Source organism: Papaver somniferum, chromosome 5 (genome assembly GCF_003573695.1).
Source record: "Papaver somniferum cultivar HN1 chromosome 5, ASM357369v1, whole genome shotgun sequence".
Taxonomy (NCBI): Eukaryota; Viridiplantae; Streptophyta; class Magnoliopsida; order Ranunculales; family Papaveraceae; genus Papaver; species Papaver somniferum.
The window spans coordinates 192,742,711-192,769,585 of record NC_039362.1 but is presented as its reverse complement, the minus strand read 5'-3'; the positions used below and the strand labels follow the sequence as shown (position 1 = coordinate 192,769,585).

Sequence of the window (26,875 nt, the reverse complement as noted above, 5' to 3'; positions counted from 1 at the left end):
TGAAACCCCCTAATGGTTTCTTCTAGACCAACATATTTCCCTGGAGAGCCCGTAAATACTTCTGCTATGAAGAAGGGTTGTGATAAGAAACGCTCAATTTTTCGTGCTCTTGCTACGGTTAAACGATCCTATTCAGATAATTCGTCCAACCCAAGGATAGCTATAATATCCTGAACTTCTTTGTAACGTTGTGAAGTTTGCTTAACTCTTTGCGCAATTTCATAATGTTCTTCACCAACGATGCGAGGTTGGAGCATAGTTGACGTACTATCAAGAGGATCAACTGCTGGATAGATACCTTTTGAAGCTAGTCCTCTTGATAATACGGTAGTAGCATCTAAATGTGCAAATGTTGTGGCAGGGTCAGGGTAGGTCAAATCGTCCGCAGGTACATAAACTGCTTGAATAGAAGTTATATACCCCTCTTTGGTAGAAGTAATTATTTCTTGAAATGTACCCATTTCTGTACTAAGGGTAGGTTGATAACCCACAGCAGAAGGCATTATGCCTAATAAAGCAGATACTTCGGATCCTGCTTGGACAAATCGGAAAATATTGTCGATAAATAGAAGGACATCTTGTTCATTAACATCTCGGAAATATTCTGCCATGGTTAGGGCAGTCAAACCAACTCTAATACGATCTCCCGGCGGTTCATTCATCTGACCATAGACTAGAGCTACTTTTGATTCTGCAAGATTTTGTTCATTAATTACCAGACTCTTTCATTTCCATGTAAAGATCATTCCCCTCACGAGTACGTCACCCACTCCGCCAAATACAGATACGCCTCCATGAGATTTGGCGATGTTGTTGATCAATTCCATGATAAGGACTGTTTTACCCACTCCAGCTCCCCCGAATAGTACTATTTTCCCCCCACGTGATAAGGAGCTAACAAATCAACTACTTTGATCCCTGTTTCAAAATAGATAATTTTGTATCTAATTGTATAAAGGCAGGCGCGGATCTATGAACAGGAGATGTTGTGCGAGTATGTACAGGACCTAAATTATCAACAAGCTCTCCAAGAAAGTTGAAAATTCGTCCGAGAGTAGCCCCACCAACCGTAACACTTAGAGCAGCTCCCATGGTGGTCTAACAACCAACCATTCTGATTAGTTGATAATATTTGTTGAGAGTTTTGTGAAAGATTCCTGTTAAAGGTTTCATTAACGGCTAATTCATGTCGAGTAGACCTTGTCGTTGTGAGAATTCTTAATTCATGCGTTGTAGGGAGGGACTTATGTCACCACAAACAGAGACTAAAGCAGGTGTTGGATTCAAAGCTGGTGTTAAAGATTACAAATTGACTTATTATACTCCTGACTATGAAACCAAGGATACTGATATCTTGGCAGCATTCCGAGTTACTCCTCAACCTGGAGTTCCACCTGAGGAAGCAGGGGCCGCGGTAGCTGCCGAATCTTCTACTGGTACATGGACAACTGTGTGGACCGATGGACTTACCAGCCTTGATCGTTACAAAGGAAGATGCTACGACATCGAGCCCGTTGCTGGAGAAGACAATCAATATATTTGTTATGTAGCTTATCCTTTAGACCTTTTTGAAGAAGGTTCTGTTACTAACATGTTTACTTCCATCGTGGGTAATGTATTTGGGTTCAAAGCGCTTCGTGCTCTACGTCTGGAGGATCTGCGAATTCCTGTTGCTTATGTTAAAACTTTCCAAGGACCACCTCACGGTATCCAAGTTGAAAGAGATAAATTGAATAAGTATGGTCGTCCCCTATTGGGATGTACTATTAAACCAAAATTGGGGTTATCTGCTAAGAACTACGGTAGGGCGGTTTATGAATGTCTACGTGGTGGACTTGATTTTACCAAGGATGATGAAAACGTGAACTCACAACCCTTTATGCGTTGGAGAGACCGTTTCTTATTTTGTGCCGAAGCAATTTATAAATCACAGGCCGAAACAGGTGAAATCAAAGGACATTACTTGAATGCTACTGCAGGTACATGCGAAGAAATGATGAAAAGGGCTGTATTTGCCAGAGAATTGGGAGTTCCTATTGTAATGCATGACTACTTAACGGGTGGATTCACTGCAAATACTAGCTTGGCTCATTATTGCCGAGATAATGGCTTACTTCTTCACATCCACCGCGCAATGCATGCAGTTATTGATAGACAGAAGAATCATGGTATCCACTTCCGTGTACTAGCGAAAGCATTACGTATGTCTGGTGGAGATCATATTCACTCTGGTACCGTAGTAGGTAAACTGGAAGGGGAAAGAGAAATAACCTTGGGCTTTGTTGATTTACTACGTGATGATTATATTGAAAAAGACCGAAGTCGTGGTATTTATTTCACCCAAGATTGGGTATCTCTACCGGGTGTTCTGCCTGTGGCTTCAGGTGGTATTCACGTTTGGCATATGCCTGCTCTGACCGAGATCTTTGGAGATGACTCTGTACTACAGTTCGGTGGAGGAACTTTAGGACACCCTTGGGGTAATGCACCGGGTGCTGTAGCAAATCGAGTAGCCCTAGAAGCGTGTGTACAAGCGCGTAATGAGGGACGTGATCTTGCTCGTCAAGGTAATGACATTATCCGTGAAGCTTGCAAATGGAGCCCTGAGCTAGCAGCTGCTTGTGAAGTATGGAAGGAAATCAAATTCGAATTTGAAGCAATGGATACTTTGTAATCCAGTAATTACCATTCGTTCCTTTAATTGAATTGCAATTAAACTCGGCCCAATCTTTTACTAAAAAAGGATTGAGCCGAATAACGAATAAGGTTCCTATTTCATTTTCCAGGCATATATACATACTGGATTTCGGTATAAAAATATTAAATACAAGATCTAAGACTCAACAATTCAAATCCTTCTGTTGTTGGATCCATAATTAATCCTATGGATCCTTGAGATGGGATTAGTAGAATATTTTCTATACCCCTTAATCCGGACTATGGTCGAATCGAGCCAATGGTCACAACGCTTTATCCCCGTCCCGTATATTGCCCTTTTCCTTCCGCATTGCAATAGAAACTTATTATTCTCCAAAAAGAATTCCTAGGAGAGAACAAATCTTTTCGATTAGAATTTGTACACGGCACGGGATAACCCTCGCTTTCTATTCTAATTGAAGAAAGGGTTCCATCATATAGATTGATAGTGAAGTGATATCCAGATTCCCACAAAAAAAGAATCCTTTTTTTCAAGACTCATCCGTGATTAGTTAATTATTCTATTGGATCTATATGCTTATTCCGAGAGGATATATTCAAATTATTATTCATCGAATGACTATTCATCTATTGTATTTACATTCAAATAGGGGGGCAGACAAGCTCTATGGAAAAAAGGTGGTTCCATTCGATGTTGTTTAACGAGGAATTAAAACATAGGTCTGGGCTAAGTAAATCAATGGATAGTCTTGGTCCTATTGAAAATACCAGTGGAAGTGAAGATCCCGTTATTATGATAGGGATAAAAATATTGATAGTGGGGACGATAGTGATAATTCCAGTGCTAATAATATGGATACTTTTTTCGATGTCAGGGACATTCGGAGTTTGATCTCTGATGACATCTTTTTAGTTAGGGATCGTAATGGTAACAGTTATTCGATATATTTTAATATTGAAAATTTTATTTTCGAGATTGACAACGATCGCTCTTTTATGAATGAACTAGAAAGTTCCTTTTATAGTTATCTGAATAATGGTTCTCAAAGCGACAATCACTACTACGATCGTTATATGTATGATACTCAATATAGTTGGAATAATCACATTTTTAATTGCATTGATAGTTATCTTCGTTCTGAAATCAGTATTGACATTTCAGGCGATAGTTACAATTACAGCGACAGTTACATGTATAGTTACATTTGTAATGAAAGTGTAAATAGTAGTGACAACGAGAGTTCCAGTATACGAATTAGCACAAATAGAAGTGATTTCAATATGAGAAGAAGATATAATGATCTCGATATAAATAAAAAATACAGACATTTGTGGGTTCAATGCGAGAGTTGTTATGGGTTAAATTATAAGAAATTTTTTAAGTCAAAACTCAATGTTTGTGAACAATGCGGATATCATTTGAAAATGAGCAGTTCAGATAGAATCGAGCTTTCGGTTGATCCGGGCACTTGGGATCCTATGAATGAAGACATGGTTTCTATGGACCCCATTGAATTTCATTCAGAAGAGGAACCTTATAAAGATCGTATCGATTCTTATCAAAGAAAAACAGGGTTAACCGAGGCTATTCAAACAGGCATAGGTCAACTAAATGGTATTCCCATAGCTATTGGGGTTATGGATTTTCAGTTCATGGGGGGCAGTATGGGATCCGTAGTAGGCGAGAAAATTACCCGTTTGATCGAGCATGCGACTCGTAAAGCTCTACCTCTTATTATAGTTTGTGCTTCGGGAGGAGCGCGCATGCAAGAAGGAAGTTTGAGCTTGATGCAAATGGCTAAAATATCTTCCGCTTCATATAATTATCAATCAAATAAAAAGTTATTCTATGTATCAATCCTTACATCTCCTACAACCGGTGGGGTGACTGCAAGTTTTGGTATGTTGGGAGATATCATTATTGCCGAGCCTAATGCCTACATTGCATTTGCGGGTAAAAGAGTAATTGAACAAACATTGAATAAGACAGTACCTGATGGTTCCCAGCGGCTGAGTATTTATTCCAAAGGGCTTATTGGACTCAATCGTACCACGTAATCTTTAAAAAGTGTTCTGGGTGAGTTATTTCAGCTTCACGGTTTCTTTCCCTTAAATCAAAATTCAATCAAGTAGAGCATCCAATTCAGTTTTTTATTGCGGCAAAGAAGTTTTTTAGTTATTGGTAAAGAAAAAAAGAAGTTCGTTTATTACGGGCATAAGATCTATTTAGTAAAAAGAATCAGAAGTTTCAGATACTTACTTTTTCTTTTTTCCTCCAGATATGTATTTATACCTAAATTGGTGCTATATACTGATTAGTAATCAGGAAGTTTCCATCAACAGGATAAAAGGATACATTCTTCTTTTGTTTTAGCAAAATTTTATGAAGAAAAAGAATTTCATCTTATCCTCTTACGTATTATAGATATAGAAAAATTCAAATCTATAAAATAATAGAATAGAAATCGTGCATATTTCAATATTTCCCGTGAGAACTCATATTTAGTTCTACATTCCTTGCACTTATTATTCTATACTTATAATAAATAGATATATTTATCATAAGATATCTTTATAACAGGTACAAATTTTAAATCGAGGTATCCATTCTATGACAACTTTTGATTTACCCTCTATTTTTGTGCCTTTAGTGGGCCTAGTTTTCCCGGAAATTGCAATGGCTTCTTTATTTCTTCATGTTCAAAAAAATAAGATTGTCTAGATTCATATGAGGCAGACGCTTTTATATTTAACCAATTTGATGAATTATTTCTAATGGTTCACATCATAATAGTGCTAGTTGATGAGAGTTACTTCGGGAACAAAAAAGTAAAGTAAAATTCATTTGGGTTATTCTCTCAATTCCAATAAAATGAAACTGGATCTAATATGAACTGGCGCTCAGAACGTATATGGATAGAACTTATAATGGGGTCTCGAAAAACAAGTAAATTCTGCTGGGCCTGTATCCTTCTTTTAGGTTCACTAGGGTTCTTAATGGTTGGAACTTCTAGTTATCTTGGTAGGAATCTGATATCCTTATTCCCGTCTCAAGAAATCCTCTTTTTTCCACAAGGCATCGTTATGTCTTTCTATGGGATCGCGGGTCTGTTCATTAGCTCCTATTTATGGTGCACAATTTCGTGGAATGTAGGTAGTGGTTATGACCGATTGATCGAAAAGAATAGTGTGTATTTTTCGTTGGGGATTTCCTGGAATAAATCGTTGTATCTTCCTTCGATTCCTTATGAGAGATGTCCAGTCGATTAGAATCGAAATTAAAGAGAGTATTTTTCCTCGTCGTGTCCTTTATATGGAAATCAGAGGTCAGGGAGCCATTCCCTTGACTCATACTGATGAGAATCTGAGTCCACGAGAAATTGAACAAAAAGCGGCGGAATTGGCCTATTTCTTGCGCGTACCAATTGAAGTATTTTGAAATGAACTGCGTAGAATTAATGTTTTGTTAGCATGGGGGGAAGGAACAGAACTAAGGAATCTTCATTTTATATAACTCATGCTTCATAGAAATTTTCGATCGGATAGAGTCGATGAAAGAGGTGGTTTCCTTAGTAATTTACATATTTAAAATGCCACAAAAGAAAACATTCACTACCCTCACATATCTTGCATCTATTTTATTTTTACCCTGGTGGGTTTCTCTCTCATTTAATAAAAATCTGAAATCCTGGGTTACAAATTGGTGGAATACTAGGCAACCCGAAATGTTTTTGAATGATATTAAATAAAAGAATCTTCTAGAAAAATTAATCGAATTAGAAGAACTTTTCTTTTTGTACGAAATTATAAAGGAGTACCCGGAGACACATATACAAAAGCTCTGTATAGAAATCCACAAAGAAACGATACAATTGGTCAAGATGCACAATGAAGGTCATATTCATAGCATTTTGCACTTCTCGACAAATATAATCTGTTTCACTATTCTAAGTGGTTATTCTATTCTAGGTAATGAAGAACTTCTCGTTCTTAATTCTTGGGTGAAAGAATTCCTCTATAACTTAAGTGACACAATAAAAGCTTTTTCTATTCTTTATTAACTGATTTATGTATCGGATTCCATTCGCCTCATGTTGGGAACTAATGATTGGCTATCTCAAAGGATTTGGATTTTATCATAATGATCAAATTATATCTGGTTGTTCCACTTTCCAGTCATTCTAGATACACTTTTAAAATATTGGATTTTCCGTTATTTAATGCGTATCTCCGTAACTTGTAGTGATTTATCATTCAATGAATGATAAAGACTGATCACCGATATTAATCAATCATAATTTTTTTACTTTGTTTGTACATACACAAACAAAGCATTCAAAATCGTACTCACCTTTATATTATATACCCATCCCAGAGACTCTTCATGTATTCCATTCAGTAAAATTATTCCATTACAATAGCAGAATCGTGGATAGGGAACTATACTAGTAACCTGCCTAATTTATTGTAGAAATTCTCGGGATCAATGATTGGACCATGCAAAAAAGAATATTTTCCGGATAAAGGAGCAGATGGCTCGATCCCGAGAATTTCTACGCAAATATCATTAGATTTGATAAAGCGCGATTCGATTAGAAGATAGTTTATTCTGTAAATTATTTATGATTCGGCTTACTTTCCCGTTGTGATATACTCGTTGTGTAGGGTTCTCGTTCAAAATAAATCTTTTTTGCATGAAGGCTAACCCAGTGGTTGGTCTTACTTTAAACTAATTTTATTACATTAATAAGTATTCCCGCCTTTTTCGGACCCATTTCAAGTCAAGTACTAAAGACCGATTCTAGATTCTTCTTTTAAGACTTCGAGCTTTAATTTCATAAACCCGATTCTTTTTGGGGAGACGGGTTGCAGGTCGAGGGTAGTAGCGACCAAAAAATGGTAAATTGGGGATAGACCTAGGATTGTTTATGTAAGGGTTTCTCTCAATTCAAGGGCATGAATAAAATCCATTAAGTCTAGAACAAGGAAAAAATAGAATAGGGCGATGCATTCAGTTTCCGTATCTAATCAATAGAAACAACAATCCTCTAACTGATTGGATCTTAATGAAAAAAATAAACAATACCCTCGGTTTTTTATATGAATATTCATAAATATAAACATCCATAAGAATTCTTAATATTCTTAATAGTATCTTAATTTAATCTTAATAAAAATTTTCTATAAATTATAACTAAAAAAATATGTAATTCTTTTTCCTCTTTTTTTTAGAGAAAATCTGACAAGAATAAAACGATAAGTTTGTAATAAGAGCATAATAGTCTCTAGCATATCGAAATGGAATTGAAAGAAAGTGAAAATAGGACTCCACTCGATGAACCTTGAAACAATGACCAACACACAAAAAAAACTGGGGAGTTCAATCAAATTCATTGGTATTTCGACTAAAAGTTATAGCTTAATTCAAATTCCAGATCGAATCGAGGAATACTGTATATATTTTTCCACATTCATAGAGCGCATCTATTTTCTGCTTTACGAATATGACATTTTCTAGGCATTTCTAATAATATCAAGTCTTATTCCTATTTTGGCTTTTTTCATTTCCGGGGTTTTAGCCCGACTCGCGAAGGACCGGAGAAACTTTCTAGTTATGAATCAGGCATAGAACACATGGGCGACGCTTGGTTACAATTCCGAATTCGTTATTATATGTTTGCTTTGGTTTTTGTTGTTTTGATGTTGAAACGGTTTTTCTTTACCCGTGGGCGATGAGTTTCGATGTATTGGGTGTATCCGTTTTTATAGAAGCTTTAATTTTCGTGCTTAGCCTAAGTTGTTGGTTTAGTTTATGCATGGAGAAAAGGAGCGTTGGAATGGTCTTAGCTCCTAATATTCAGACAATAAGAAGAAAAAAATGACATTGAACATTATGAATTCCATTGAGTTTCCGGTACTTGATCAAACACCCAAAATTCAGTTATTTCAACTACATCAAATGATCTTTCAAATTGGTCAAGACTCTCCAGTTTAATGGCCGCTTCTGTATGGTACCGATTGTTGCTTTATTGATTTGCTTCATTAATAAGCTCGCGCTTCTTCTTTGATCGTTATGGCTTGGTACCAATACGATCCTAGGCAAGCGGACTTAATTTAACAGCCGGCACAGTAACAATGAAAATGACTCCTCTTTAGTAAGATTAAATGAGAAAATGCCTGAACCAAAATGTAATTGCTATGGGAGCCTGCACTATTACAGGAGGGATGTTCAGTACTAATTCTTATAGTACTGTTCGAGGAGTTGATAAGCTAATTCCTGTGGATGTTATTGCCAGGTTTCCCTCCTAAACTGGAGGCAATTATCGATGTTTATAACAAAACTTCGTAAGAAGGTATTCTCGAGAAATCTACGAAGATAGATTTGGGTCTCAACAAAATAATCGATGGTTTACTACCATCCACAAGTTTATGTTGGACGTAGCACGCATACTGGAAATTATGATCAAGGATACTCTATAAATCGCGATCTACTTCAGAGATACCTATGAAACAGATCCTGTTCGGATCAAGCAAACTGCACTATGGTATGCAACGCTAAATAATACAACCGTAGGATAAAATTTAGACTTGGAAGATTGGCAGGGGCCGCCGGACGCGTTCCCCTCAGGAACAAATTATGACATAGACTCTCCCTCAGTGGGAGATCTTAGGCGAGCGCCCTTCCAAAGTGCAATGGAAGTCACTAACCTAGGCCATGACCCTTCATGATCAGTCATAGACCCCGTCCAGGTAAGTATGATCCTTACGGAAAATGGAGTTTTTTTTTTTAATATGTTGGTCTATAAGAAACAAAGATCTTACTTGGACCTTGGTGGAGTGTTACCAAGAGCTTTTATTGGTGAATTTGGAACCACCGTTCTAGAAGCAATGGTGAATTTGGACATTTTCAGATTGGAATACAGGTTCACATTGAAGGCCAAACCCGTGGCAAGAACACCAAATTCAAGAGCTAACTGCTCTGAGATTTGCGAAACTGGTCAAAGGGTCCAGGTTAGGGAACATAATTTTTATCTTAGTTTTGGTTGGGGTGTGCCAGGCCTATGCAGTAGTGCAACACAAAGGCGACGCGTGAGAACCCTAGCAGCAAGCTGCTGTGATGGGAACTCCCCCTTGAAAAAAATTAATTTAATATCGTGTGAGCCGATGGCTCACATATCAGATATTAAACTGATAAGAACAGATACTACACTTGATCTTAGCCAAAAGGCCGAGAAAGGTATGCTTGTTCAATTCTTAAGCTTCTTGCTTTATACAGTCTCGTTTCCGTTCTTCTGCTTTAACTAGTCTAGGTGGGACTAAAGTATTAGCTTACTCCGGCATAGGTATACGAGTCATGGGCAGGATACGAGTGTCTGAAAAGACTTCGATAACAATGTGCCAAACTCTGATGTAGTAGTAACTAACACCCAATCTGGAGTCACTTATATCTGAAAAGGCAAGACATTTTCAGATGGAGACAATTTCCTACCTTCCCGACTATGGGGTTGACGACGGTACTATAGTAGTGAAGACGAACGCAACATTTCCGCCACTTCTAAGGGACTTGGCAATGATAAGGGTGAAGATAACCGGTTAACCACGATATTCAAGATGATCGTTCACTACCGCTCAAGCTGTTGGTTTAGCAGATTTTGTTGGGATTTTCAAAAAGGTACAGTTGTTGACGAAGCTAATGTTCGTTAACTTGAAGTTGTCCAATAATTTTTCATCATCCAGTTGTTTGCTTTTGTGGAAAAGAAGTATGCAGAATGCAGTGATGGAACTAGACTTTCCGTTTGATGATTCGAAGGCTGTGTTTGTCGATGCATTATACTTCGGTTTGTCTGCAATGGCAAGGAGGTGATACAATTTTTAAAGCGAAGTTTTGGACTTTATACCGAGGTAAGGTAATGCTGGTATTTCAACAATGGATGATGTTGATTGGTTGAATCATTCAAGGCGATAGATATGCAACAGCGTGTTGTAGTGGTGTTGGCTAGGAAAAAGTATACCGAGTAACCAATTCTACCTATAACTTAATGGTTTACATAATACCTTTATCATGTTAATAGGAGTATTATAACGGTCCAGTAATGTGTTTAAGAAAGACAATTTCTTTAAACAATTCATCATCAATTAGGTGTTCAATTTCTGGATTTATTATCCCTTTGTGGATACTCAAAATTCATGATTTCTTTTCCCTTTGCATACATTCCTTTCCTTGGTCTTCGCTGGGAAACTAAGACAATAAACTAAAGCAATGGAGAGATAATCCTTAACCTTCTAAGTCTCACAATCATAAATATTCAACTTCTATTGTGGAACCATTATTAATGAATTCTTCCTTTATAGAATACTCACATTCAATAAAATTGAAGGCTGAAAACCAAATTAACTTTAATTGGGATGAGTAACTAACTGTAAAACATAAGCCGAGCTTCTAATCTCAAAAGATTTGATAGCTTTCCCATACCTTGTTCTTCAATCCAATAGGCCTTTGGCTAACCTATCGAAAAATCGATTTTAGAATTAAACTTAATGAAGATTAAATTTATATTTTATTTCCAATATGAAACAAATTTTGTAAAATGTTTTTATCTCAAAATTATTCAAATATTCAATATTATGCTTTATATGAGAGCTTTTAGTAATCCACATATAGATGAAAATCGCGTAGTACGTATCACTGATATATATAATATATAGATATATATATATATATATATATATATATATTTTAAATCATACAGATATGCAAAACCTAATTAAGATCGCTACTTGCAGGTAGTGTGTCTTAACATAACCAAGAGTATAACTTTTCTCGCAGATCACGAGGAGTATGCATACATTTGTCCCGTGATTCAATATTTTTTATGACCTAAGACGTATTTGGCTATCCAAAATTGTTTTTTCGTGACCAAATCTATCCGTGACCCTATCTAAGTCGTTCATGACTCAAGCTTGACGTGTCTTTTAAAACATGGTGTCTCAGTTAGGAAGTTAGGAGCAAAGATGATTGTGGGAAAGGTGAGGCCGTAATTTTAATAATGAGTCCTACTGGAGAGTACCTTGATGGATCATGCAGATATCATTTGGTAAAGATCAAACCAGATATCATTTGGCCTAAAAAGAAATTAACAACTAGAAATACGTGTGAGGTAGCATATTGTGATGCCCCGACTACTAGATGCGCAAAAGTTTCTCACTTCCCAAAGATATCCCACCTACTAATTAGGATATACACTTTTTTTCAGACGCCTAAAGTTTCGTATAGGCCACCCGAATAACTCTTGAGGAAGGTTAAGACTATAAACCTTCTATATGTAACCAGTAAAAATATTTATTGTGGGATTGACTCAACCTCCATATAATGCGGGATGAGAAATTCTCAAAGGAATTTATCGACTTTGGATGCATAAAGATGGAAAGAGAATAGAAGACCATGAGGGAAGCGTTATAAACTCATAAATGAGACTCTCATGACTGAAATCAGTTTTTTGTCCAGACGTTTTTTTTTTTGGGGAAGTATAAAAGAAGTGGAAATAGAATGTTAACGATTTTCACACGATGTTGAATCTACCATATCCGTACATCGGCTTCTTGTCGGGAAAACGTGGAATAAAGCACTACCGAGTCATCTCACGATCTAGAATCGGCAAATCCCTGGGGCGTAAAGAGAAAAACGGGGAATGAAGCGTTATCAGATGATCCTGAATTGTTTTCGCAAACCCGAGGCGTAAAATTAAAAGGGATATTTAAGTCATTTTAGTACTTGGACATCTCTACAGTATAAACACAAAATAAAATTTGTCTAAAGAACAAAATTAGAATAATCGAGAAAGATAGTGACCGATAGAGGGGGTGGGTTTTTTTAAAAAAAATTAGAATAATGAGAAAAAATTAGAACGAAATTAAAATTTGTCTAAACACAAAATAATCTCCTACACTAAAAATATTCTCTCTCTCATTTTATGATGATTTTTTTTCATCAGAGGACGATTATCTTTTTCATTCTAAATCCTTCAGTTAATTCATCTTTTTTTTCTTGGTGTGTTTGTTTCGACAGACCAAATCCCCCAAACAACTCATGGAAATAGACAGGGATGCAAACACTAATAGAGTTAGGAAACATTCATTATCTCTGAAACAACGAATTGAGTTCTGCTCCCGAAAAAACGATGAGTTGGGGGCTTCTTAACTCGTCCAAGTGCAAAAAGGAGACCTCAACCTTCTTGCATAAAGTCAGCATCGGTAGAATTGGAATGGTGAGCAATTGGGTTGGGGTATATTGAGATCTATAAAAAGATATTTTGTACAAAAAGAAAAGGAATATCACAAACCTTTTGATCCTGGATAGGAAAACAGGAAAAATTTGTGTGTAATTCATCCACAAAGAAGAAAGGACGGGTTTTTTTATCCGAGATCAAAAAAATACCGATTGGGCCCACTGAAATGAATTTTTTCCGCTTCATGCTCACCCACGGGGGTTGCTCGGAGCATGTGATAATTATTCTATTTCGATGGGCCAAACGACCGTCCGACTACAACCAACAAACAAGATTGAGGAAATGAAAACTATACAAATTTTTAGGGCTATACGGACTCGAACCGTAGACCTTCTCGGTAAAACAGATCCAACTTTTTATTATCGAAATGATTCGAACTGTTCCAAAGACCCAACATGCATTTTTTTGCATTGGGCTCTTTCATCAACTGATATAAATATCAGATAGTCCGCCATACTTTTTCTTAACAGAAAGATAACGAGATGGCTCCACGTGCTCTGATTCATTATTTAGATTATGATCCAGGAGCAATACCAAAGTGTTTCTAAGAAGAGTTACCTTGACGTAGGTCTGCCTCTGGCCTAGATTAACCTAAGTTAAATGGAGTCTCTATCGCTCTGCTCAAAGAGTCAAATATGAAACTTCATACACCTTAAAGTTCATAGTACGAAAAGATATTTTTTTGAGGTCCTTATACTCATTATGCCTAGCATTGAATGGGCTGTGTATTCACCTTATCAATTATCGAATCAATGATGGGTTCTTTTTGGAGCCTAAATTGGCACCCAAAGCGGACCGAACCAAATATTTGTCAGGCTATTGTTCCCTTGAATATATAGAGTAAGACACCGATTTATCAATAAGATCAATTGTTGTTGTGATTGCATGATGGACTCCCCTGAAAAACATTGGCGCGCGTGTAAACGAGTTGCTCTACCAACTGAGCTATAGCCCTTGTGATAGATAGTTTATCATGGAAATAATTTCTTGTCAAGATGAATCTTCTATGATCCAACATGATAGCTTCTGATCTGTTTCCTGCCAAGAATTGGTATTGCTTAGAAATAAGATTGCATCTATAATTCATCGATATGACAAGCCCCTTTCTTTCTCTTTGTGATGATAAATGACCTACTTAACCCAGTGGTTAGAGTATTGCTTTCATACGGCGGGAGTCATTGGTTCAAATCCAATAGTAGGTAGAACTTATTAGATACCGGAGTAATTAGTATCTAATAAGTTTTTCTACCCACCCTCCCTTTTATTTTAGTTGCATAAGAAATGCCATTACAGTTGATTCGACTCAATCCGCAGAACCAAAATATGGTGTATAAACAGAATTTCCTTTTTTATTGGGGCGCACCTATTTTTTATGAAATTTCATTCATAGCCTCTACTCGCGTCCTAGCTCGTCTGACGGCTAAATTCGCTTCAATTGTTTGTCTCTTGCCCTCAGCCCGACTTAAGTTAGCTTCAGCTATTTCAAGAGCTTTCTGAGCTTCTTGTGGATCAATGTCACTACCCTTCTCCGCATCATTTACTAAGATGGTAATCTCATTATTGCCTACTCTAGCAAAACCACCCATCAGAGCGATTTTTAACCATTGGTCATTAAGGCGTAGTCTCAAAATACCTATATCTACAGCTGTGGCAATAGGGGCGTGATTTGGTAATACACCGATTTGGCCACTATTAGTAGATAAAACAATTTCTTTCACTTCTGAATCCCAAACAATTTGATTCGGGGTTAGTACACAAAGATTTAAGGTCATTTCTTCAATTTGCTCTCCACTTCTATGTTCACAGCCTTCGCGGTAGCTTCGTCGATGTTACCTACCAAATAAAAGGCCTGCTCAGGAAGACCATCTAATTCTCCGGAAAGGATCAATTGAAACCCCCTAATGGTTTCTGCTAGACCAACATATTTCCCTGGAGAGCCCGTAAATACTTCTGCTACGAAGAAGGGTTGTGATAAGAAACGCTCAATTTTTCGTGCTCTTGCTACGGTTAAACGATCCTCTTCAGATAATTCGTCCAACCCAAGGATAGCTATAATATCCTGAAGTTCTTTGTAACGTTGTGAAGTTTGCTTAACTCTTTGCGCAATTTCATAATGTTCTTCACCAACGATGCGAGGTTGGAGCATAGTTGACGTACTATCAAGAGGATCTACTGCTGGATAGATACCTTTTGAAGCTAGTCCTCTTGATAATACGGTAGTAGCATCTAAATGTGCAAATGTTGTGGCAGGGGCAGGGTCGGTCAAATCGTCCGCAGGTACATAAACTGCTTGAATAGAAGTTATAGACCCCTCTTTGGTAGAAGTAATTCTTTCTTGCAAAGTACCCATTTCTGTACTAAGGGTAGGTTGATAACCCACAGCAGAAGGCATTCTGCCTAATAAAGCAGATACTTCGGATCCTGCTTGGACAAATCGGAAAATATTGTCGATAAATAGAAGGACATCTTGTTCATTAACATCTCGGAAATATTCTGCCATGGTTAGGGCAGTCAAACCAACTCTCATACGAGCTCCCGGCGGTTCATTCATCTGACCATAGACTAGAGCTACTTTTGATTCTGCAAGATTTTGTTCATTAATTACTCCAGACTCTTTCATTTCCATGTAAAGATCATTCCCCTCACGAGTACGCTCACCCACTCCGCCAAATACAGATACGCCTCCATGAGCTTTGGCGATGTTGTTGATCAATTCCATGATAAGGACTGTTTTACCCCTCCCAGCTCCCCCGAATAGTCCTATTTTCCCCCCACGTCGATAATGGAGCTAAAACGATCAACTACTTTGATCCCTGTTTCAAAAATAGATAGATTTTTGTATCTAATTGTATAAAGGCAGGCGCGGATCTATGAATAGGAGATGTTGTGCGAGTATCTACAGGACCTAAATTATCAACAGGCTCTCCAAGAACGTTGAAAATTCGTCCGAGAGTAGCCCCACCAACCGGAACACTTAGAGCAGCTCCCGTGTCAATAACCTCCATTCCTCTCTTCAGACCATCTGTAGCACTCATAGCTACAGCTCTCACTCGATTATTTCCTAATAATTGCTGTACCTCACAAGTGACATTAATTAGCTCGCCGTCAGTATTTCGGCCCTTAACTACCAAAGCGTTGTAAATATTAGGCATCTTACCCGGGGGAAAGGATACATCTAGCACCGGACCAATGATTTGAGCGACACGCCCCAGGTTTTTTTCTTCAAGTGCGGAAACCCCGAGACCCGAAGGGGTAGGATTTGTTTTCATAATAATGATAAAGTGAAATATGTAGAAATTCTTTGCATTTTGTAAACCGAAGAAAAAATGTCCGATAGCAAGCAGGTTGATCGGTTAATTCAATACAATAATAAATAGGAGTTAGTACTTGATTTCGTTGGTACCATTCAAGCGACTCCAATTCGATTGTTTACTCGTTCAATGAGTTAATTTTCAAGTTTCACAACCTAAAAAATGAGGTAGATGGATAAAAACCATGAGGGAGCGTTTCAGTTCTCTAGCATTATAGACAATCCCACCCATATTTTCTATGGAATTCGAACCTGAACTCTATTTATGATTCATTTTTTTTCACATTGGCCATTATTTCTTATTTCAGCATATATTTTTCCGCCTCTTCTCTACCTTTTTAGGGACGAATTCCGGATAGTTTTACATCTAGGATTTACATATACAACATATAGCACTGTCAAGAGTGAATTTCCTTTTTTTGATAAATTTAGATTAAAAAAAGTACGGGATTCGAAACTTGAAAAACAGGGATTGGGTTGCGCCATACATATGAAAGAGTATACAATAATGATGTTGATGTATTTGGCGAATCAAATACCGTGGTCTAACAACCAACCATTCTGATTAGTTGATAATATTTGTTGAGAGTTTTGTGAAAGATTCCTGTTAAAGGTTTCATTAACGGCTAATTCATGTCGAGTAGACCTTGTCGTTGTGAGAATTCTTAATTCATGCGTTGTAGGGAGGGACTTATGTCACCACAAACAGAGACTAAAGCAGGTGTTGGATTCAAAGCTGGTGTTAAAGATTACAAATTGACTTATTATACTCCTGACTATGAAACCAAGGATACTGATATCTTGGCAGCATTCCGAGTTACTCCTCAACCTGGAGTTCCACCTGAGGAAGCAGGGGCCGCGGTAGCTGCCGAATCTTCTACTGGTACATGGACAACTGTGTGGACCGATGGACTTACCAGCCTTGATCGTTACAAAGGAAGATGCTACGACATCGAGCCCGTTGCTGGAGAAGACAATCAATATATTTTTATGTAGCTTATCCTTTAGACCTTTTTGAAGAAGGTTCTGTTACTAACATGTTTACTTCCATCGTGGGTAATGTATTTGGGTTCAAAGCGCTTCGTGCTCTACGTCTGGAGGATCTGCGAATTCCTGTTGCTTATGTTAAAACTTTCCAAGGACCACCTCACGGTATCCAAGTTGAAAGAGATAAATTGAATAAGTATGGTCGTCCCCTATTGGGATGTACTATTAAACCAAAATTGGGGTTATCTGCTAAGAACTACGGTAGGGCGGTTTATGAATGTCTACGTGGTGGACTTGATTTTACCAAGGATGATGAAAACGTGAACTCACAACCCTTTATGCGTTGGAGAGACCGTTTCTTATTTTGTGCCGAAGCAATTTATAAATCACAGGCCGAAACAGGTGAAATCAAAGGACATTACTTGAATGCTACTGCAGGTACATGCGAAGAAATGATGAAAAGGGCTGTATTTGCCAGAGAATTGGGAGTTCCTATTGTAATGCATGACTACTTAACGGGTGGATTCACTGCAAATACTAGCTTGGCTCATTATTGCCGAGATAATGGCTTACTTCTTCACATCCACCGCGCAATGCATGCATAGACAGAAGAATCATGGTATCCACTTCCGTGTACTAGCGAAAGCATTACGTATGTCTGGTGGAGATCATATTCACTCTGGTACCGTAGTAGGTAAACTGGAAGGGGAAAGAGAAATAACCTTGGGCTTTGTTGATTTACTACGTGATGATTATATTGAAAAAGACCGAAGTCGTGGTATTTATTTCACCCAAGATTGGGTATCTCTACCGGGTGTTCTGCCTGTGGCTTCAGGTGGTATTCACGTTTGGCATATGCCTGCTCTGACCGAGATCTTTGGAGATGACTCTGTACTACAGTTCGGTGGAGGAACTTTAGGACACCCTTGGGGTAATGCACCGGGTGCTGTAGCAAATCGAGTAGCCCTAGAAGCGTGTGTACAAGCGCGTAATGAGGGACGTGATCTTGCTCGTCAAGGTAATGACATTATCCGTGAAGCTTGCAAATGGAGCCCTGAGCTAGCAGCTGCTTGTGAAGTATGGAAGGAAATCAAATTCGAATTTGAAGCAATGGATACTTTGTAATCCAGTAATTACCATTCGTTCCTTTAATTGAATTGCAATTAAACTCGGCCCAATCTTTTACTAAAAAAGGATTGAGCCGAATAACGAATAAGGTTCCTATTTCATTTTCCAGGCATATATACATACTGGATTTCGGTATACAAAATATTAAATACAAGATCTAAGACTCAACAATTCAAATCCTTCTGTTGTTGGATCCATAATTAATCCTATGGATCCTTGAGATGGGATTAGTAGAATATTTTCTATACCCCTTAATCCGGACTATGGTCGAATCGAGCCAATGGTCACAACGCTTTATCCCCGTCCCGTATATTGCCCTTTTCCTTCCGCATTGCAATAGAAACTTATTATTCTCCAAAAAAGAATTCTTCCTAGGAGAGAACAAATCTTTTCGATTAGAATTTGTACACGGCACGGGATAACCCTCGCTTTCTATTCTAATTGAAGAAAGGGTTCCATCATATAGATTGATAGTGAAGTGATATCCAGATTCCCACAAAAAAAGAATCCTTTTTTTCAAGACTCATCCGTGATTAGTTAATTATTCTATTGGATCTATATGCTTATTCCGAGAGGATATATTCAAATTATTATTCATCGAATGACTATTCATCTATTGTATTTACATTCAAATAGGGGGGCAGACAAGCTCTATGGAAAAAAGGTGGTTCCATTCGATGTTGTTTAACGAGGAATTAAAACATAGGTCTGGGCTAAGTAAATCAATGGATAGTCTTGGTCCTATTGAAAATACCAGTGGAAGTGAAGATCCCGTTTATATGATAGGGATAAAAATATTGATAGTGGGGACGATAGTGATAATTCCAGTGCTAATAATATGGATACTTTTTTCGATGTCAGGGACATTCGGAGTTTGATCTCTGATGACATCTTTTTAGTTAGGGATCGTAATGGTAACAGTTATTCGATATATTTTAATATTGAAAATTTTATTTTCGAGATTGACAACGATCGCTCTTTTATGAATGAACTAGAAAGTTCCTTTTATAGTTATCTGAATAATGGTTCTCAAAGCGACAATCACTACTACGATCGTTATATGTATGATACTCAATATAGTTGGAATAATCACATTTTTAATTGCATTGATAGTTATCTTCGTTCTGAAATCAGTATTGATAATTACATTTCAGGCGATAGTTACAATTACAGCGACAGTTACATGTATAGTTACATTTGTAATGAAAGTGTAAATAGTAGTGACAACGAGAGTTCCAGTATACGAATTAGCACAAATAGAAGTGATTTCAATATGAGAAGAAGATATAATGATCTCGATATAAATAAAAAATACAGACATTTGTGGGTTCAATGCGAGAGTTGTTATGGGTTAAATTATAAGAAATTTTTTAAGTCAAAACTCAATGTTTGTGAACAATGCGGATATCATTTGAAAATGAGCAGTTCAGATAGAATCGAGCTTTCGGTTGATCCGGGCACTTGGGATCCTATGAATGAAGACATGGTTTCTATGGACCCCATTGAATTTCATTCAGAAGAGGAACCTTATAAAGATCGTATCGATTCTTATCAAAGAAAAACAGGGTTAACCGAGGCTATTCAAACAGGCATAGGTCAACTAAATGGTATTCCCATAGCTATTGGGGTTATGGATTTTCAGTTCATGGGGGGCAGTATGGGATCCGTAGTAGGCGAGAAAATTACCCGTTTGATCGAGCATGCGACTCGTAAAGCTCTACCTCTTATTATAGTTTGTGCTTCGGGAGGAGCGCGCATGCAAGAAGGAAGTTTGAGCTTGATGCAAATGGCTAAAATATCTTCCGCTTCATATAATTATCAATCAAATAAAAAGTTATTCTATGTATCAATCCTTACATCTCCTACAACCGGTGGGGTGACTGCAAGTTTTGGTATGTTGGGAGATATCATTATTGCCGAGCCTAATGCCTACATTGCATTTGCGGGTAAAAGAGTAATTGAACAAACATTGAATAAGACAGTACCTGATGGTTCCCAGGCGGCTGAGTATTTATTCCACAAGGGCTTATTGGACTCAATCGTACCACGTAATCCTTTAAAAAGTGTTCTGGGTGAGTTATTTCAGCTTCACGGTTTCTTTCCCTTAAATCAAAATTCAATCAAGTAGAGCATTCAATTCAGTTATTTTATTTGCGGCAAAGAAGTTTTTTAGTTATTGGTAAAGAAAAAAAGAAGAGTTCGTTTTCATTACGGGCATAAGATCTATTTATATTGTAAAAAGAATCAGAAGTTTCGGATACTTACTTTTTCTTTTTTCCTCCAGATATGTATTTTATACCTATAATTGGTGCTATATTACTGATTAGTAATCAGGAAGTTTCGATCAACAGGATAAAAGAATACATTCTTCTTTTGTTTTAGCAAAATTTTATGAAGAAAAAGAATTTCATCTTATCCTCTTACGTATTATAGATATAGAAAAATTCAAATCTATAAAATAATAGAATAGAAATCGTGCATATTTCAATATTTCCCGTGAGAACTCATATTTAGTTCTACATTCCTTGCACTTATTATTCTATACTTATAATAAATAGATATATTTATCATAAGATATCTTTATAACAGGTACAAATTTTAAATCGAGGTATCCATTCTATGACAACTTTTGATTTACCCTCTATTTTTGTGCCTTTAGTGGGCCTAGTTTTCCCGGCAATTGCAATGGCTTCTTTATTTCTTCATGTTCAAAAAAATAAGATTGTCTAGATTCCTATGAAGCAGACGCTTTTATATTTAACCAATTTGATGAATTATTTCTAATGGTTCACATCATAATAGTGCTAGTTGATGAGAGTTACTTCGGGAACAAAAAAGTAAAGTAAAATTCATTTGGGTTATTCTCTCAATTCCAATAAAATGCAACTGGATCTAGTATGAACTGGCGCTCAGAACGTATATGGATAGAACTTATAACGGGGTCTCGAAAAACAAGTAATTTCTGCTGGGCCTGTATCCTTCTTTTAGGTTCACTAGGGTTCTTATTGGTTGGAACTTCTAGTTATCTTGGTAGGAATCTGATATCCTTATTCCCGTCTCAGGAAATCCTCTTTTTTCCACAAGGCATCGTTATGTCTTTCTATGGGATCGCGGGTCTGTTCATTAGCTCCTATTTATGGTGCACAATTTCGTGGAATGTAGGTAGTGGTTATGACCGATTTGATCGAAAAGAAGGAATAGTGTGTATTTTTCGTTGGGGATTTCCTGGAATAAATCGTCGTATCTTCCTTCGATTCCTTATGAGAGATGTCCAGTCGATTAGAATCGAAATTAAAGAGGGTCTTTTTCCTCGTCGTGTCCTTTATATGGAAATCAGAGGTCAGGGAGCCATTCCCTTGACTCGTACTGATGAGAATCTGACTCCACGAGAAATTGAACAAAAAGCGGCGGAATTGGCCTATTTCTTGCGCGTACCAATTGAAGTATTTTGAAATGAACTGCGAAGAATTAATGTTTTGTTAGCATGGGGGGAAGGAACAGAACTAAGGAATCTTCATTTTATAGAACTCATGCTTCATAGAAATTTTCGATCGGATAGAGTCGACGAAAGAGGTGGTTTCCTTAGTAATTTACATATTTAAAATGCCACAAAAGAAAACATTCACTACCCTCACATATCTTGCATCTATTTTATTTTTACCCTGGTGGGTTTCTCTCTCATTTAATAAAAATCTGGAATCCTGGGTTACAAATTGGTGGAATACTAGGCAACCCGAAATGTTTTTGAATGATATTAAAGAAAAGAATCTTCTAGAAAAATTCATAGAATTAGAAGAACTTTTCTTTTTGGACGAAATTATAAAGGAGTACCCGGAGACACATATACAAAAGCTCCGTATAGAAATCCACAAAGAAACGATACAATTGGTCAAGATGCACAATGAAGGTCATATTCATAGCATTTTGCACTTCTCGACAAATATAATCTGTTTCGCTATTCTAAGTGGTTATTCTATTCTAGGTAATGAAGAACTTCTCGTTCTTAATTCTTGGGTGAAAGAATTCCTCTATAACTTAAGTGACACAATAAAAGCTTTTTCTATTCTTTTATTAACTGATTTATGTATCGGATTCCATTCGCCTCATGGTTGGGAACTAATGATTGGCTCTATCTCCAAGGATTTTGGATTTTATCATAATGATCAAATTATATCTGGTCTTGTTTCCACTTTCCCAGTCATTCTAGATACACTTTTAAAATATTGGATTTTCCGTTATTTAAATCGCGTATCTCCGTCACTTGTAGTGATTTATCATTCAATGAATGACTAAAGACTGATTCACCGATATTAATCAAATCATAATTTTTTTACTTTGTTTGTGTATGTACAAACAAAGCATTCAAAATCTTACTCACCTTTTATATTTATACCCATCCCAGAGACTCTTCCTGTTTCCTTCCAGTAAAATTATTCCATTACAATAGCAGAATCGTGGATAGGGAACTATACTAGTAACCTACCTAATTTATTGTAGAAATTCTCGGGATCAATGATTGGACCATGCAAAAAATATCTTTTCTCGGATAAAGGAGCAGATGGCTCGATCCCGAGAATTTCTACAATAAATATCATTAGATTTGATAAAGCGCGATTCGATTAGAAGAAGTTTTTTCTGTAAATTATTTAGGATTCGGCTTACTTTCCCATTGTGATATACTTCGTTGTGTAGGGTTCTCGTTCAAAATAAATCTTTTTTTGCATGAAGGCTAACCCAGTGGTTGGTCTTACTTTAAAACTAATTTTTATTACATTAATAAGTATTCCGCCTTTCGCGGACCCATTTCAAGTCAAGTACTAAAGACCGATATTCTAGATTCTTCTTTTAAGACTTCGAGCTTTAATTTCATAACCCGATTCTTTTTTGGGGAGACGGGTTGCAGGTCGAGGTAGTACATATTCAAAAATGGTAAATTGGGGATAGAACCCTAGGATTGTTATATGTAAGGGTTTCTCTCAATTCAAGGCATTGAATAAAATCCATTAAGTCTAGAACAAGGAAAAAATAGAATAGGGCGATGCATTCAGTTTCCGTATCTAATCAATAGAAACAACAATCCTCTAACTGGATTGGATCTTAATGAAAAAAATAAACCAATACCCTTTGGATTTATTATATGAATATTCATAAAATATATAACATCCATATAGAATTCTTAATATTCTTAATAGTATCTTAATTTAATCTTAATAAAAAATTTCTATAAATTATAACTAAAAAAATATGTAATTCTTTTTTCTCTTTTTTTTAGAGAAAATCAGAGACAAGATAAAAACGATAAGTTTGTAATAAGAGCATAATATGTCTCTAGCATATCGAAATGGAATTGAAAGAAGTGAAAATAGGACTCCACTCGATGAACCTTGAAAGAATAATGACCCACAGCAAAAAAAACTGGGGAGTTCAATCAAAATTCATTGGTATTTCGACTAGACAGTTATAGCTTAATTCAAATTCCAGATCGAATCGAGGAATACGGTATATATTTTTTCCACATTCATAGGAGTGCATCTACGTTTCTGCTTTACGAATATGACATTTTCTGGGCATTTCTAATAATATCAAGTCTTATTCCTATTTTGGCTTTTTTCATTTCGGGGGTTTTAGCCCCGACTCTCGAAGGACCGGAGAAACTTTCTAGTTATGAATCAGGCATAGAACCAATGGGCGACGCTTGTTTACAATTCCGAATTCGTTATTATATGTTTGCTTTGGTTTTTGTTGTTTTTGATGTTGAAACGGTTTTTCTTTACCCGTGGGCGATGAGTTTAGATGTATTGGGTGTATCCGTTTTTACAGAAGCTTTAATTTTCGTGCTTATCCTAATTGTTGGTTTAGTTTATGCATGGCGAAAAGGAGCGTTGGAATGGTCTTAGCTCCTGAATATTCAGACAATAAGAAGAAAAAAAAATGACATTGAGACAGTTATGAATTCCATTGAGTTTCCGGTACTTGATCAAACAACCCAAAATTCAGTTATTTCAACTACATCAAATGATCTTTCAAATTGGTCAAGACTCTCCAGTTTATGGACGCTTCTGTATGGTACCGATTGTTGCTTTATTGAATTTACTTCATTAATAAGCTCGCGCTTCGACTTTGATCATTATGGCTTGGTACCAAGATCGAGTCCTAGGAAAGCGGACTTAATTTTAACAGCCGGCACAGTAACAATGAAAATGGCTCCCTCTTTAGTAAGATTATATGAGCAAATGCCTGAACCAAAATATGTAATTGCTATGGGAGCCTGCACTATTACAGGAGGGATGTTCAGAACTGATTCTTATAGTACTATTCGAGGAGTTGATAAGCTAATTCTTGTGGATGTTTATTTGCCAGGTTTCCCTCCTAAACCGGAGGAAGTTATCGATGCTATAACAAAACTTCGTAAGAAGGTATCTCGAGAAATCTACCAAGATAGATTTGGGTCTCAACAAAATAATCGATGTTTTACTACCACTCACAAGTTTTATGTTGGACGTAGCACGCATACTGGAAATTATGATCAAGGATTACTCTATCAATCGCGATCTACTTCAGAGATACCTTATGAAACATTTTTAAAATACCAAAGTTCAGTATCTTCCCATGAATTAGTGAATTAGGGATACTGCTTTTCTTTTGTGCAGAAGAATAGCAAATGCCCTTCACTTCAATTTCCAAAATTTCGTAAACGTGAACTACTTATACAAATGAAAATCCGGGAGAGATTAAAAAAATGCAGGGTCGTTTGTCTGCTTGGCTAGTCAAGCATGGGTTAGTTCATAGATTTTTAGGCTTCGATTACCAAGGATTCGAAACTTTACAAATAAAGCCCGAGGATTGGCATTCCATTGTTGTCATGTCATATGTATATGGTTACAATTATCTACGCTCTCAGTGTGCCTATGATGTAGCACCAGGCGGACTCTTAGCTAGTGTGTATCATCTTACGAGAATAGAGTATGGTGTGGATCAGCTAGAGGAGGTATGCATAAAAGTATTTGCCCCAAGGATAAATCCTAGAATTCCATCTGTTTTTTGGATTTGGAAAAGTGCGGATTTCCAAGAACGGGAATCTTATGATATGTTGGGAATCTCTTAAAACAGATGAGAGAAGGATACTGAACTTTGGTACCTGCTCTTCTTGGTACCTCTGGTGATACGACATAAATCACCAGAGGTACCAAGAAGAGCAGGTTTGAGATTGAAATTTCCTTCGGCGACATCGATCTTTAAAACCGCCAAATCATACGTGGGATCAAAACCAACAAGTTTGCCTTCCTTGGAGAACTTTTCCCGTGTGCATCTTCAAGAAATACCTTGCAACGCCGAAGTCCAGTCGTATCAGTTGCCAACTTAGCTATGACATGATAATTGGTCACTATGTGTCCACTTTTATCCCATATGAAACCAGAACCAGTCCCTTCGACTTTCGCAGTTTCCTCTTCTTCTTTCGTAAGAACTTCTTCAGTATTTGTGCTTCTGCCTGACGAGGTCTTAGCTAATTCAAGGTCCTTAATAAAAACCACCGAAGGAGAAGCCTCTTCGAATACCTGAACGACCGTTCTTCTTGGCGTGAGGTGTTTCTTCTTCTATTCGAGCATTTGCCAACTGAAAAGACGCAAATGTAAAAAGAAGATAAAATTGAGGAAGTAGCTAATATTGATGAATTCCGCCTTGTGGGGAACAATCTCTGTGAGTTGTTCACAGAAGAAGAGGAAGAAATGTTTGCTGAGATTATTATTGCGGATTTAGAGATCAAGTGATGATGAATGGAACCCAACACCACCACCATCGGTCTATTTAGAGTAAACACCACCTCCACTAGTCTTATTGACTGTAAAATTTCTTGGATGTGGCCTTTTCATATCTTATCTTCAAGCCACATGCATGAGTCAATTTGTGTGGCCATATTTAAAGTGCTATTGAGTCCCCCTCCTATCTTAAGTGCCTTTAACAACACAAGGGATGATGATCACCTGCTATCCAAACGAATTCACCTTATTAGAATAGTAGCCTTCAATTTGATTTTGGGCAGCCATGTTTTAACAGAAGGGCTTGTTTACAGGCCATAACGGAAAATTATCAAAAATAAAATAAAATTGGGGAACTACAGTCGGGAGTTTTTTTTTTTCTTGCGAAGAAAATTGATGATTAAGATAATGCAATTCCATATTTTTCAGAGAAACTTATTGTCCAACACATTCTGACGAGATCATCAAGTGTTGCAGATCAAGCTCAAATAACAGATCCTGTTCGGATCAAGCAAACTGCACTATGGTAAGAGCAAACGCTAAATAATACAACCGTAGATAAAATTTAGACTTGGAAGATTGGCAGGGGCCGCGCGGACGCGTTCCCCCTCAGAACAAATTATGACGTAGACTCTCCCTCAGTGGGGAGATCTTAGGCGAGCGCCCTTCCAAAGTGCAATGGAAGTCACTAACCTAGGCCATGACCCTTCATGATCAGTCATAGACCCCGTCAGGTAAGTATGATCCTT

At 37.1% G+C, this 26,875-nt stretch overlaps 3 non-coding genes across 3 annotated transcripts; all 3 read right to left on the bottom strand.

Moving 5' to 3' along the window:
• Nucleotides 1-9,257: 9,257 nt before the first annotated feature.
• LOC113285033 lies at nucleotides 9,258-9,416 on the bottom strand. Its single transcript, XR_003328547.1, has one exon. It is a non-coding gene; the product is annotated as a U1 spliceosomal RNA (small nuclear RNA).
• Nucleotides 9,417-9,701: 285 nt separating this feature from the next.
• LOC113284663 lies at nucleotides 9,702-9,899 on the bottom strand. Its single transcript, XR_003328303.1, has one exon. It is a non-coding gene; the product is annotated as a U2 spliceosomal RNA (small nuclear RNA).
• A 16,810-nt stretch (nucleotides 9,900-26,709) lies between these two features.
• Nucleotides 26,710-26,868, bottom strand: LOC113285000. The gene has a single exon (XR_003328519.1). It is a non-coding gene; the product is annotated as a U1 spliceosomal RNA (small nuclear RNA).
• Between the last annotated feature and the right edge of the window lie 7 nt (nucleotides 26,869-26,875).